The sequence below is a fragment of the Halichoerus grypus genome, chromosome 5, assembly GCF_964656455.1.
Source record: "Halichoerus grypus chromosome 5, mHalGry1.hap1.1, whole genome shotgun sequence".
In the NCBI taxonomy this organism is placed as follows: domain Eukaryota; kingdom Metazoa; phylum Chordata; class Mammalia; order Carnivora; family Phocidae; genus Halichoerus; species Halichoerus grypus.
Genome location: NC_135716.1, coordinates 40,455,325 through 40,467,893, shown reverse-complemented (window position 1 = coordinate 40,467,893; position 12,569 = coordinate 40,455,325). Strand labels below are relative to the sequence as shown.

The following is a 12,569-nucleotide window of genomic DNA, read 5'->3' as shown; positions in this document are numbered from 1 at the left end:
ATACTCAGGGGCGCCTGGGTGGCTCAGATGGTTAAGCGTCTGCCTTCGGCTCAGGTCATGATCCCAGGGTTCTGGGATCGAGCCCCGCATCGGGCTCCCTGCTAGGCGGGGAGCCTGCTTCTTCCTCTGCCTCTGCCTCTCTCTCTCTCTCTGACTTTCATGAATAAATAAATAAAAACATTAAAAAAAAAAAAAAGTAATACTCAAAATTCACCGTAGTCTAGTGATTTCCCCACATTTTATTATAATTTATGCAGTCGAGATTAGTTATAATCTATTGTGTCTGAAATACTATAGAATGGGTTGTTACTGTGAATCTCTTCTTAACTTCCCATTCAGGGATGTCACTTGGGTAGTTTGAAGTCAGCCTTCCTGGGTGTATTTACACCAGGGACATTGCAAATGCTACAAAACATGGTTTTTTCTCCATATGAGCTGGTTGTCAAGCATCTACCAGCAACCGCTAATGTTACTATTAGACCAACCTTGAATATTCTCAGGAAGGCAACACTCCTCTTATCTGTAGGGCTGTTCTGTTTTAGCCATATGAATCCTGACATACTGTCTGATTTGCTACTCAATTTTAAAAAGATATTATTATTATTTTTCCCCTCCAAGTTGCCTTGCTGGGTGATTGTACTTTGAACTGACCTCCAGCAGAAAGACAGGAATAAGCCATTTGATATTGAAGTTGCCCTTGCAACATGGGTTCCAGGGGGAGTAATGCATAGTTACCATCCAGTTTAACAGGCTTAAATTAATAATTTGATTTTTCTCTAGAAATGGTGAAATCTGAGGTGGTATGGCTAGTAGTTGAGAGAATCTATTCGCATGTAGAGGATTTGCATGAAGGACTGAAAAGATAAAAGCAGAAATGCTTGTAGTTGTGTGTTTTGTTTGTATGATTATAAGAAAATATTGGAGCTTGTTTCCTTCTTCTTCCACTCCATCCTCATTTTAATAAAATACCATGTATAGATAGATCATCCAGGGGTTGGTGCTTTGAGAATTTTGCTTACAGCTCATTCAACTCTTCATTGGGCCTCTTGACATTGGTGGTGGTGTCTTTCTGGTTTGCCTTAGAGAGAGAAAACAAGTTCAGTGTCTACAAGGAGAAATGTCACATATCACATATGTACATGATGACTGTGTATACATTCCTGCAGATCACAGAAGATTTAAAAAAAATTCTATTATATATTCCTTTGGTATTTTCTTTTTGTTTTCCAGGGTGAGGAATCTTATTTATTATCTCTATAGTTGCGAATATGTGTAGACAGTGTAGTAAGTTCCTTGTCCCCCTAAGTCTTTCACAGTTTTGGAAAGCATGCCTCGTGTCAGTTGTTTCATAAAGGAGAATAGCCAAGTGTTTTCAGATGAGACAATTATTATTATTATTATTTTTAAAGATTTTATTTATTTATTTGAGAAAGGATGAGAGGAGAGAGAGAGCACATGAGAGGGGGGAGGGTCAGAGGGAGAAGCAGACTCCCTGCTGAGCAGGTAGCCTGATGCGGGACTCGATCCCAGGACTCCAGGATCATGACCTGAGCTGAAGGCAGTTGCTCAACCAACTGAGCCACCCAGGCACCCACAGATGAGACAATTATTAAACATGGTAAAAGGAGCATGCTGTGTATTATTATGTTACTTCGTATTCTAAGGAAGTATTTTAGGAAAAAGTGTCCAGAATAAGAAAATAAAGCCCTGTTGGCTTTTCCAAGTAACTGCAGAAAGCTCCGAGCCTGCCTTCTTGCTAGCACCATTCTAAATGAGTTAGGGGTGGTGATACAGCTGGTTCTGTTGTCCCGCACAGCTCCAGGCCAACCCCTTCAGTTACAAGGTGTTTTATAATCCTCCTGGCTATTCACATAATGAATTGCAAGGCCTCTTTAAATTCCCATGTACTTGGGTTCAATTTTCCCGGCCCTGCTTTACTCCCACGCATCCCAGACCTTCTAAAATGAACATCCACTGCTGGGCAGTGATGGTGGTGTGAGGGGAGGCATCCTTCCAGAAAAATTGCCAGCCCCCCAGCAGCTGATGCTGTGGCAGAAACAGAATAGCACTGAGGCAGCTCCGGTTCTTTTAAGTGGTCCCTCAGTTAGGCCTCGATGTCATGTAGGTAAATTCAGTCCAGAACATGCAGAATCTTTATTGGAATTTGTGCATTCATCTCTCACAGCTGTGGAGAGTTTAGACTAATCACAACCCTCCCTGGGATACTATCATCTTTGTAATTTGAAAAAGGATCAGGAGCCTGCAGGCTTGGAACGTCTTGAGAAAACTCTGGCCCCGAAATACATCATCACACGTGGGGGACACCACTTGCAGCATCGTTGCAGAGAGCTTAAGAATGCTGAAATCAAGTATTTCTCTGGCGTGATTTCAAATGGCCTGAGAAATCTGAGAACTGCTTTTTTTTAAAAAATCTTTTTTTTTTTTTACTGCAAAACAGATTCTTTCCTCTTCCATCAACCCCGTTGCTGTCAATGTGTCCGATGTTAGGTGCCAGAAATGAGCATAACCTTTTAATGATAACAATGCCTAGGTTAACATGGCCGCCAGGGGCTCTCCAAGAATCTGTTAGGGTGTATTTTGATCCACAGACACGTTCCGAAGGCATCCACCTCCTTAGTCTTTCCAGTCTCAGTACATTTCTCTTCAGCAGCCTGGATAAAAACTGTCACTTTTTGCCAGACCTTCTCATGCTTGGGGGCCCCTTGGACACTATTTTTCATTGACCCCCCTGTGTCCATATGGAAGAGCTAGGTTCAAAGTTGGGATTTGGGAAGCAGCCTCTGACAGCACAGAAGCCTAGTGAACTATGGTCATTTGTTCAGGAGGTCAGTATTCACAGATGTGCTCTAAGAGTGTAATACAATTTTTGGCCCCACCCAACTCGGTATTTTATTACCATCCATATAGCAACTAACAAACAGATCGGCCTGAGGAGGCAAGTGCTAATGTATGTGGTTCAAACCCGTCAAGCCTCTGAAGAGTCAGTAGTCCAGCTTTTCTTTTGAGGCTTGAGCATTAAAATGTGCCTTTCAATTCTACAGTTCTGGGAATACAGCTCCCTCGTCCCTCCTTGTTTCATATTAGTTTTTGCTTTATGATTTTCAACCTTCAGAAAGTTAATCTTGATTCAGGAGAAAGAAAAAAGGATCGATAATGAGAACTCTGTGGGACGGGGAGTAGGAATTGCAGCTAGGTGTTAGAATGAAAGCAAAGGTAGCATTGACATCTTCACAATATTTGTTCTTCCAATCCATGAGCATGGAACGTTTTTCCATTTCTTTGTGTCTTCCTCAATTTCTTTCATGAGTATTTTATAGTTTTCTGAGTATAGATCCTTTGCCTCTTTGGTTAGATTTATTCCTAGGTATCTTATGGTTTTGGGTGCAGTTGTAAACGGGATCGACTCCTTAATTCCTCTTTCTTCTGTCTTGTTGTTGGTGTATAGGAATGCCACTGATTTCTGTGCATTGATTTTATATCCTGCCACTTTACTGAATTCCTGTATGAGTTCTAGCAGTTTTGGGGTGGAGTCCTTTGGGTTTTCCACATAAAGTATCATATGGTCTGCAAAGAGTGAGAGTTTGACTTTTTCTTTGCCGATTTGGATGCCTTTTATTTCTTTTTGTTGTCTGATTGCTGTGGCTAGGACTTCTAGTACTATGTTGAATAGCAGTGGTGAGAGTGGACATCCCTGCCGCATTCCTAACCTTAGGGGGAAAGCTCTCAGTTTTTCCCCATTGAGAATGATATTCACTGTGGGTTTTTCATAGATGGCTTTTATGATATTGAGGTATGTACCCTCTATCCCTATACTCTGAAGAGTTTTGATCAAGAAAGGATGCTCTAGTTTGTCAAATGCCTTTTCTGCATCTATTGAGAGGATCATATGGTTCTTGTTCTTTCTTTTATTAATGTATTGTATCACATTGATTTGCGGATGTTAAACCAACCTTGCAGCCCAGGGATAAATCCCACTTGGTCGTGGTGGATAATCCTTTTAATGTACTGTTGGATCCTATTGGCTAGTATTTTGGTGAGAATTTTTGCATCCATGTTCATCAAGGATATTGGTCTGTAATTCTCCTTTTTGATGGGGTCTTTGTCTGGTTTTGGGATCAAGGTAATGGTGGCCTCATAAAATGAGTTTGGAAATTTTCCTTCCATTTCTATTTTTTGGAACAGTTTCCGAAGAATAGGTATTAATTCTTCTTGAAATGTTTGGTAGAATTCCCCTGGGAAGCCATCTGGCCCTGGGCTTTTGTTTGTTGGGAGATTTTTGATGACTGCTTCAATTTCCTTAGTGGTTATAGGTCTGTTCAGGTTTTGTATTTCTTTCTGATTCAGTTTTGGTAGTTTATACAGCTCTAGGAATGCATCCATTTCTTCCAGATTATCTAATTTGCTGGCATCTAGTTGCTCATAATATGTTCTTATAATTGTTTATATTTCTTTGGTGTTGGTTATGATCTCTCCTCTTTCATTCATGATTTTATTTATTTGGGTCATTTCTCTTTTCTTTTTAATAAGTCTGGCCAGGGGTTTATCAATCTTATTAATTCCTTCAAAGAACCAGCTCCATAAGATACCTAGGAATAAATCTAACCAAAGAGGCAAAGAATCTGTACTCCGAAAACTGTAAAATAGTCATGAAAGAAATTGAGGAAGACACAAGGAAATGGAAAAACGTTCCATGCTCATGGATTGGAAGAACAAATATTGTGAAGATGTCAATGCTACCTAGAGCAGTCTACACATTTATTTATTTATTTATTTTTAAAGATTTTATTTATTTGACAGAGAGAGACACATTTAATGCAATCCCTATCAAAATACCATCAACTTTTTTCAAAGAAATGGAACAAATAATCCTAAAATTTGTATGGAACCAGAAAAGACCCCGAATAGCCAGAGGAATGTTGAAAAAGAAAAGCAAAGCTGGTGGCATCACAATTCCAGACTTCAAGCTCTATTGCAAAGCTGTCATCATCAAGACAGTATGGTACTGGCACAAAAACAGACACATAGATCAATGGAACAGAATAGAGAGCCCAGAAATGGACCCTCAACTCTATGATCAACTAATCTTCGACCAAGCAGGAAAGAATGTCCGATGGAAAAAAGACAGTCTCTTCAACAAATGGTGTTGGGAAAATTGGACAGCCATATGCAGAAGAATGAAACTGGACCATTTCCTTACACCACACACAAAAATAGACTCAAAATGGTTGAAAGACCTAAATGTGGGACAGGAATCCATCAAAATCCTAAAGGAGAACACAGGCAGCAACCTCTTCGACCTCAGCCGCAGCAACTTCTTCCTAGAAACATCACCAAAGGCAAGGGAAGCAAGGGCAAAAATGAACTATTGGGATTTCATCAAGATAAAAAGCTTTTGCACAGCAAAAGAAACAGTCCACAAAACCAAAAGACAACCGACAGAATGGGAGAAGATATTTGCAAATGACATATCAGATAAAGGGCTAGTATCCAAAATCTATAAAGAACTTATCAAACTCAACACCCAAAGAACAAATGATCCAATCAAGAAATGGGCAGAAGACATGAACAGACATTTTTCCAAAGAAGACATCCAAATGGCCAACAGACACATGAAAAAGTGCTCAACATTGCTCGGCATCAGGGAAATCCAAATCAAAACCTCAATGAGATACCACCTCACACCAGTCAGAATGGCTAAAATTAACAACTCAGGAAACGACAGATGTTGGCGGGGATGCTTAGAAAGGGGAACCCTCCTACACTGTTGGTGGGAACGCAAGCTGGTACAGCCACTCTGGAAAACAGTACGGAGGTTCCTCAAAAAGTTGAAAATAGAGCTACCCTACGACCCAGCAATTGCACTACTGGGTGTTTACCCCAAAGATACAAATGTAGGGATCCGAAGGGGTACGCATACCCCGATGTTTATAGCAGCAATGTCCACAATAGCCAAACTATGGAAAGAGCCAAGATGTCCATCGACAGATGAATGGATAAAGAAGATACGGTATACACACACACACACACACACACACACACACACACACACACACACACACAGAAATATTATGCAGCCATCAAAAGGAATGAAATCTTGCCATTTGCAATGATGTGGATGGAACTGGAGGGTATTATGCTGAGTGAAATAAGTCAGTCAGAGAAAGACATGTATCATATAATCTCACTGATATGAGGAATTCTTAATCTCAGGAAACAAACTGAGGGTTGCTGGAGTGGTGGGGGGTGGGAGGGATGGGGTGGCTGGGTGATAGACATTGGGGAGGATATGTGCAATGGTGAGCGCTGTGAATTGTGTGAGACTGATGAATCACAGACTGTACCTCTGAAACAAATAATACATTACATGTTAAAAAAAAAAAAAAGAAGATAGCAGGAAGGGGAAAATGAAGAGGGGGAAATCGGAGGGGAAGACGAACCATGAGAGACTATGGACTCTGAGAAACAAACTGAGGGTTCTAGAGGGGAGGGGGGTGTGGGGATGGATTAGCCTGGTGATGGGTATTAAAGAGGGCACGTAGTAAATGGAGCACTGGGTGTTATATGCAAACAATGAATCTTGGAACACTACATCAAAAACTAATGATGTAATGTATGGTTATTAACATAACATAATAAAAAAACTTAAAAAAATAGTACATGGTGAATAAAAAGTGCTTAATGCATGTCAGATATTATTATTATTTGCCAGAAAGACTAGGTTTTGAGTGCTGGCTTTGTGGTCATTGAGACTAAGGAGTCTTTTAAATTTTCCCTTTCTAAAGCAATAAACAGAAATCATGACACTTGCCTTGAGGAGATGTTAAATGCTATTGAGAACTGGTGAGATGAGATTTTTAAAATGGTACCAGCCTCTTTAACATCCAGCAGCAGCCTTGGAGCAGATTTTTATTATAATAGGAAAAGTCACGTGAATGCCTCCCTGAGTTGTAAAAATGTAAGGCCAGTAGACACCTCTTGCCCCTGGGTAATATTATTAAGGGATTTTTGTTTATGGTTTGACAAAGGAAGCCCCTTGACCATAGCCCTTGGTATATATAGAACTGGTCTTGAGTAGAAGTCGGTAATTTTGCCAGTGTTTGCTATGCCCATGAGGTAACCACCAAAGCAATGGTACTGGTGAGCTGATAAAACTTTCTCGTTACTTCTCTCATCTGGCATTTGGAAGTATGATTGACCCGTTAGAACTGAAAAAGGCTCTAGGATGTCGGACTGTATAGGGATGGAGGAATGGGAAAGGCCTTAAGGAAGGCTTTCCAGACTTCCTGCTGGTAAGGTCTTTGGGTCTCAAGCAATTCACTAGAATAATAAAATAAATGAAACACTGTTTGTATTTTTTTTTTTTTGAAGGCCACTGACTTTATTGATTTAAAAAACTTTACAAGGACAGTGACTATTCTGCCAAAAAAGGAGCCAAATAGCATAAAACAGACCAGTGGGGGCAGGGGGTGGAGGAAGGGCCAGTAATCCACTCGGAAAAGCTGATAATTGTTGACACGAAACTGGGAGGGGAAGAAGGGAGATACATGCAAGAGCGAGAATTTCAAAAAAGTTGAAATGGTGAGGGGAGAGAACTCCCAAAAGACCTTGAAGTACATCAGAAGTGAGTACAACAACAGCAGTCTCTTCCTTTGTAGAGGACAGGGGAGGAGTCCCCGTGCGGCTGCAAACTCTGGAGACTCAATGCTGGGGCTAGGGACTGGGGGCTCCCCAAGAGAGCCTCACAAGAAGGCGTCGCACCACTCTTGAAGGCACCCAAAGCAGTCCCGGGACTGCTTGGCATTGGCACCACATGTGTCCTTCAGCCATTCCCGGAAGAGATCTTCATTTTTCTTTAGCACCAGAAACTGGCCAAGGACCACATAGGCCTTGCCAAAGCCCCTTTCCTCCAGCTTCTTGCCCAAGACTTCACCAATCCTGGCCAGGCTCCCCACTGGCTTTTCCCCCATGGGCTCTGCCACGAAGTCTCGGTGCTTTTGGGAAGTTGTCATCTTGATCAGCTTAATCGGCAGCTCCGGCTCCTGTAACGGCTCCTCCCGCCACCCGGCTGCTCCCACCGATACCTCAACCCACTAGAACTTTCTTCCACTTCCACTCTGAAACACTGTTTGTATTCTAAGCTAGTAAACATACATCCTGGTTAATGATAATAGCTGTAATAATAGCTGTCATTTATTGGGCACTTACTATGTGTCCAGCATGGAGACTTATCTTTGTTCACCAAAACTTGTCCTCTTCTCCTTCCTAGACATGTAAGTAGACTAGATTTCTCAACATCCTTTGAGTTAGATGTGATCCTGTGACTAATTTCAGAGCAGCAATATTGCATAGTACTGGTGTTAGACCTCAGGGCAATCAAAGGTTCTCCTCCAGCGCTCTCTTCCCCTGCTGCCGTTTGGACCCGTAGTAATCCAGGCAGTAGTTAGCAATGTCCTAGGGAGGACAGAGCAACATAAAAGAAAGAACCTGGGTCACTGAATGACTCTGTGGAGTTAGGCTTCCCTGCTACTCTGCACTGTTAGCACCGGAACTGTTATGAGAGTAAAAATAAGCTTCCTTGTTTTTTGAACTTGCATTTCTCAGCTTTAATGGGCACAAGAATCACTTGGGGATCTTGTTGAGATGCAAATCCTGATTCAGTGGGTCTTGAATGGGGCTTGAGTGGAGCTTGAAATTCTGCATTTCTAATGAGTTCCTAGGTGATACTAGTGATATTGATGTTGGTATTCCCCCAGGAATTTTGATTTAATTAGCTGGGGTAGGGTTCAGGGACATATGGTACTAATCACCCCCCAAAAAACCTCTCCCCATGTGATTCTAATCTACAGACAGGATTAAAATCCACTGGATGGGAGGAATATTTTCTGAGGGTGCAGGAATCCTGAGATTATTCCTTCTAGCTCTTCTAAAGAACCTTGTCATTCTGTCTTCTTATTAACCACTTATTGGGTAATGCTTCTGGTTACTTGTCTGCACTGCTGGGAGTACTTGTCTTCCTAAACTTCATTTCAGCCAGAAACTTCTTTTTTTTGACATCTTCTTGTTTGACATCTTGTTTTGGATGCTGAGCTTTGTCTTTGAACAAAATTATTCAAGATGATGATGTACAGAGAAGCTGATTGTTAGCTTTTCCCAAAACCTGCCTTTAGGAACCTCATATTGAGCACGAAGTCTTAAACCCTGCAGCAACAGTCTAACCTGAGATCTCAGTGCTGAGACAGACAGACACTCTCCATTACTGAGATGGATAATGTAATAATTAAACTACTATTTTGTGCAATCATTTTCACCTGAAGGTTCCAAAGCCTTAAGAACATCTGCTGGCAATTTGTAGTTAACACAACATTATTTTGCATTTATTAAGTGTTGATAATGCACTAGGTGTTGTTACAGAATACAGTCCCTGTTCAGAGGTCAAGACAGAGGGCAAATATATCCCAAAAGAAAGGAGGTGAGGCTTATAGTAGTTAAGGACTTTTCCTAAAAAACCCTCTATCTAGGTTAGTTGAAACTTTATAATTTTGAGAAAGGCTGCCATTTGTATACATTTTCTGCAGTTTATAACATGTTTTTACATAGATATCTAATTTAATCTCCACTCTAGCCTTACCACATCATGGTTTAGTCAGCAGCAAGCAACTGAAAGCCTGACTCAAACTGCATTAAAACAATAAGGAAAGTTATAATTGTCTCAACTGTAAATCCAGAGGTGTGGTGATCTCATGGTTGTTACCCCATCAGGTTGGTGAGGATTCATTTAATTCTGTCTTTCCACTCTCTCATCCAGGGCATTAGCTCCAGCCAAGGCTACTTTTCCTCATGGTAATAAGAACTCTGTCAGTAGCAACTGGAGTTACCCATTTCGTTATTCATGTCTAGCTGAAAAGAAGAAAAATCTCTCACCCAACCATGGAAGAGAAGTCATTCTCTTCTGATTAGCCAGCGTAGGTAATGTGTCCATTGCATAAGACAGTAGGGGAATGGAGGGATGACCTACAGCGACTGGCTTGGGTGCCTGAACCAATTACTGGCAAGGAAGGGTGGGATTACTATGATTGGCATAGACCAGTCAGGATCCAGTCTTGGAGCTGGATGTGGAGTCCATTACCCTTGGGTCACATAGAGGAAGGAGATGAACAAAGTCCGGTTACTGTTAGGAAATAAGCAGAAGGAAACGGATGGTGGTAGCACTCAGTGGGGTTTAGTTCAAGTATTTGGTGCCAATTTACAGAGGAAAAATACTGGGGGTTATGGAAGTTGAGTGACTGTCCAAGTTAGGTGGGTGGCAGAACAGAGTCTTGTCATTACAAATCTGTTGTCCACCTTAGTGGTCGAGCCAACCCAAGGTAGTCCTCAAAGCAGAGGTTTGTCTGCAGTGCCTCCCTTTCCTCCTTCGCCTCCTCTCTCAACCTGTTTCCCTTACAGTTTAGGGAAAAAAAAGCATTTACTGGCATTGTTGTGTCGTCCCAGCCTATACAGTGATGCTCTCAGCTAAAAATGCTTGTGGCACCTGCCAGGCCCAGCTGGTATTATTTGTAGGGAGCCCCTGCAGACGTTTCCCCAGCCTGGGCCAATGTCGTGGCTGCACTGGCCCTTGTAGTTTTTATTCTGATCGCGGGACCCACTTTAGCAAAACCGTCAGGGAATTTTGAGGATCAGGGTTTATTACTCATGAATCCTGAAGGGTATACGGCACACCCAAAGGCCACACAGTGAAGTCAAAATCAAGAGGGTGAGGTGGAGAGAGAGAGAAGGAGAGGGAGGGAGGGAGGGAGAGAATGAACCTGGAATTCTGCTTTCATTAGGGACTGAGGGTAGGATGTCTAAGGTTTCCAAGTTTACTCTTTATTGGCTAATTTAAAGCATAAGAGCAGGAATTAGGGTGTGGGAAGGGAGAAGCAGGGTCACTCAGGTGGTCAGTTATTTGGGTTACCCAGGGCTTTCTGAAGCCGGGCGGGGAGGGGGGGAAGCCTAGTTCCTTATCTCGCTGTTTTGCTGGTAGCTTTGTCACACAGCTGAAAATATGTTTATTTAAGATGGATGCCTTTTGAAATGGATGCCTTGGCAATCAAAAACTTAATGTTAGGCACTTACAAATACTGGCATGAAGATACCAGTTTCTGCATTGTTATGAACCCTGAACTTTGGGCACATTATTTTGTTTCTTTGGGCTTCCATTCTTCAAGGAGGGCATTAGAACTATTGTGGCATTTGCAGAGAATTCTAATTTTTATGAATTTTACAATTCTTTCCTCCCCCCTCCCCCATTTCCCCTGAAGCCTCTACTTACCAGTGGTTTCAAAGTTTTTTGGTAAATATACATGGTAAGATGTGGTATTTTATATAAAGACCCAGTGCATGTGTGCACACACACATACACACAAACACCCCTGAATTAAAAATTTCATTGCACAATATTTATTCTTAGTACAGAGTGTAATTCACTCTTATAGTTTATTTTATATCTTATCCTATCTTAGCCTGTTCTGTTCTATCCTGTTTTATTTTTTTTTTTAATTCTGGAGAAAAATGGACTACATTGATTTCATGAATCCTTCCATGAATCTCAACCCTTAGTAAAGCTTTCAGGGTCAAAACCTTTGACTCCTTGGGCCTTAAACTTGACAAGTCTGTATTCCCTCAATTTCCCCATCCAGTACCTGACACCTGACACCAAATTTCTCAATCTTACATTTTATTTCCTTGCCATCCTGGCTCCCACTTTGCGCTGTGGACAATTCATTAGTTAGATACACTGGCATTTAACACACCAGTGGGCTAACAATCTTTATTCTGCCCAACTCTCTCTGACCCAAACTATTATGGAAGCTACTGGTTAGATCTAGTTGGGTCTCTCTTGACTTCTGATACCTCGAAGTCATAAATGAGACAGAAACTATTCTTTTCTAGAACAGAGAAAAAGACTAGACCAGAGCATTCAAAAAAAAAAAAAAAAAAAGGGAGCCCTTCTTTCCTCAGATTTCTGTATAATCAGCCTCTCTTTCTACTTCTCTCTTTCCACTTCTCCCTCCCCTCCATCTCTTCCTCTCCTGAGAGTGAGGTGCTCAGGTCTGAGACTTAGTAGTGGTTGGTCCCACATAAATCCTGAAGCTCATCACCACGAAAGTCTGATGTTCGGTCTGCCTGTAGAACTGTGGCTCTGCCCAGAATTCCTACAGAAATGCTGGATTCGTGCAGGTTCACCTGCAACTTTCACCCCCAGAAATCAAGTCCAGTCTAGCAGCTATTCATAAGTACATAAATCATTTTAGGGGAGGTGAAAGTTCATCTGGCCCAATATTTCTCCTCTGTTTTTGGTTTATCTTAATCCTGTTTTGCTATTTTTTCACCACGCCCTCAATCTTCTCTGTCTCCAAAAGAAGCATAGCCGCCTCTCCTCAACTTTTAGAAACTCTGTTCGAGCCACTTTCTTCAATAACTTATTCCATATGTTGCATACATGAGTTCCATCAGGATCCTCCCTGCCCCCCTCTGCTTCTTCATTTTTGTATGGCATCCCTCAGTGTTTG

The 12,569-nt window shown here is 41.7% G+C and overlaps 1 long non-coding RNA gene and 1 pseudogene across 1 annotated transcript in view; one reads left to right on the top strand and one right to left on the bottom strand.

Annotated features, from left to right (window-relative positions):
- LOC144381837 (uncharacterized) overlaps positions 1 to 12,569 on the top strand; it is a 196,082-nt gene that overhangs the window by 1,353 nt on the left and 182,160 nt on the right. The gene's annotated exons all lie outside the window — the stretch shown is intronic.
- On the bottom strand, positions 7,367 to 8,132 carry LOC118531249 (barrier-to-autointegration factor pseudogene; annotated as a pseudogene).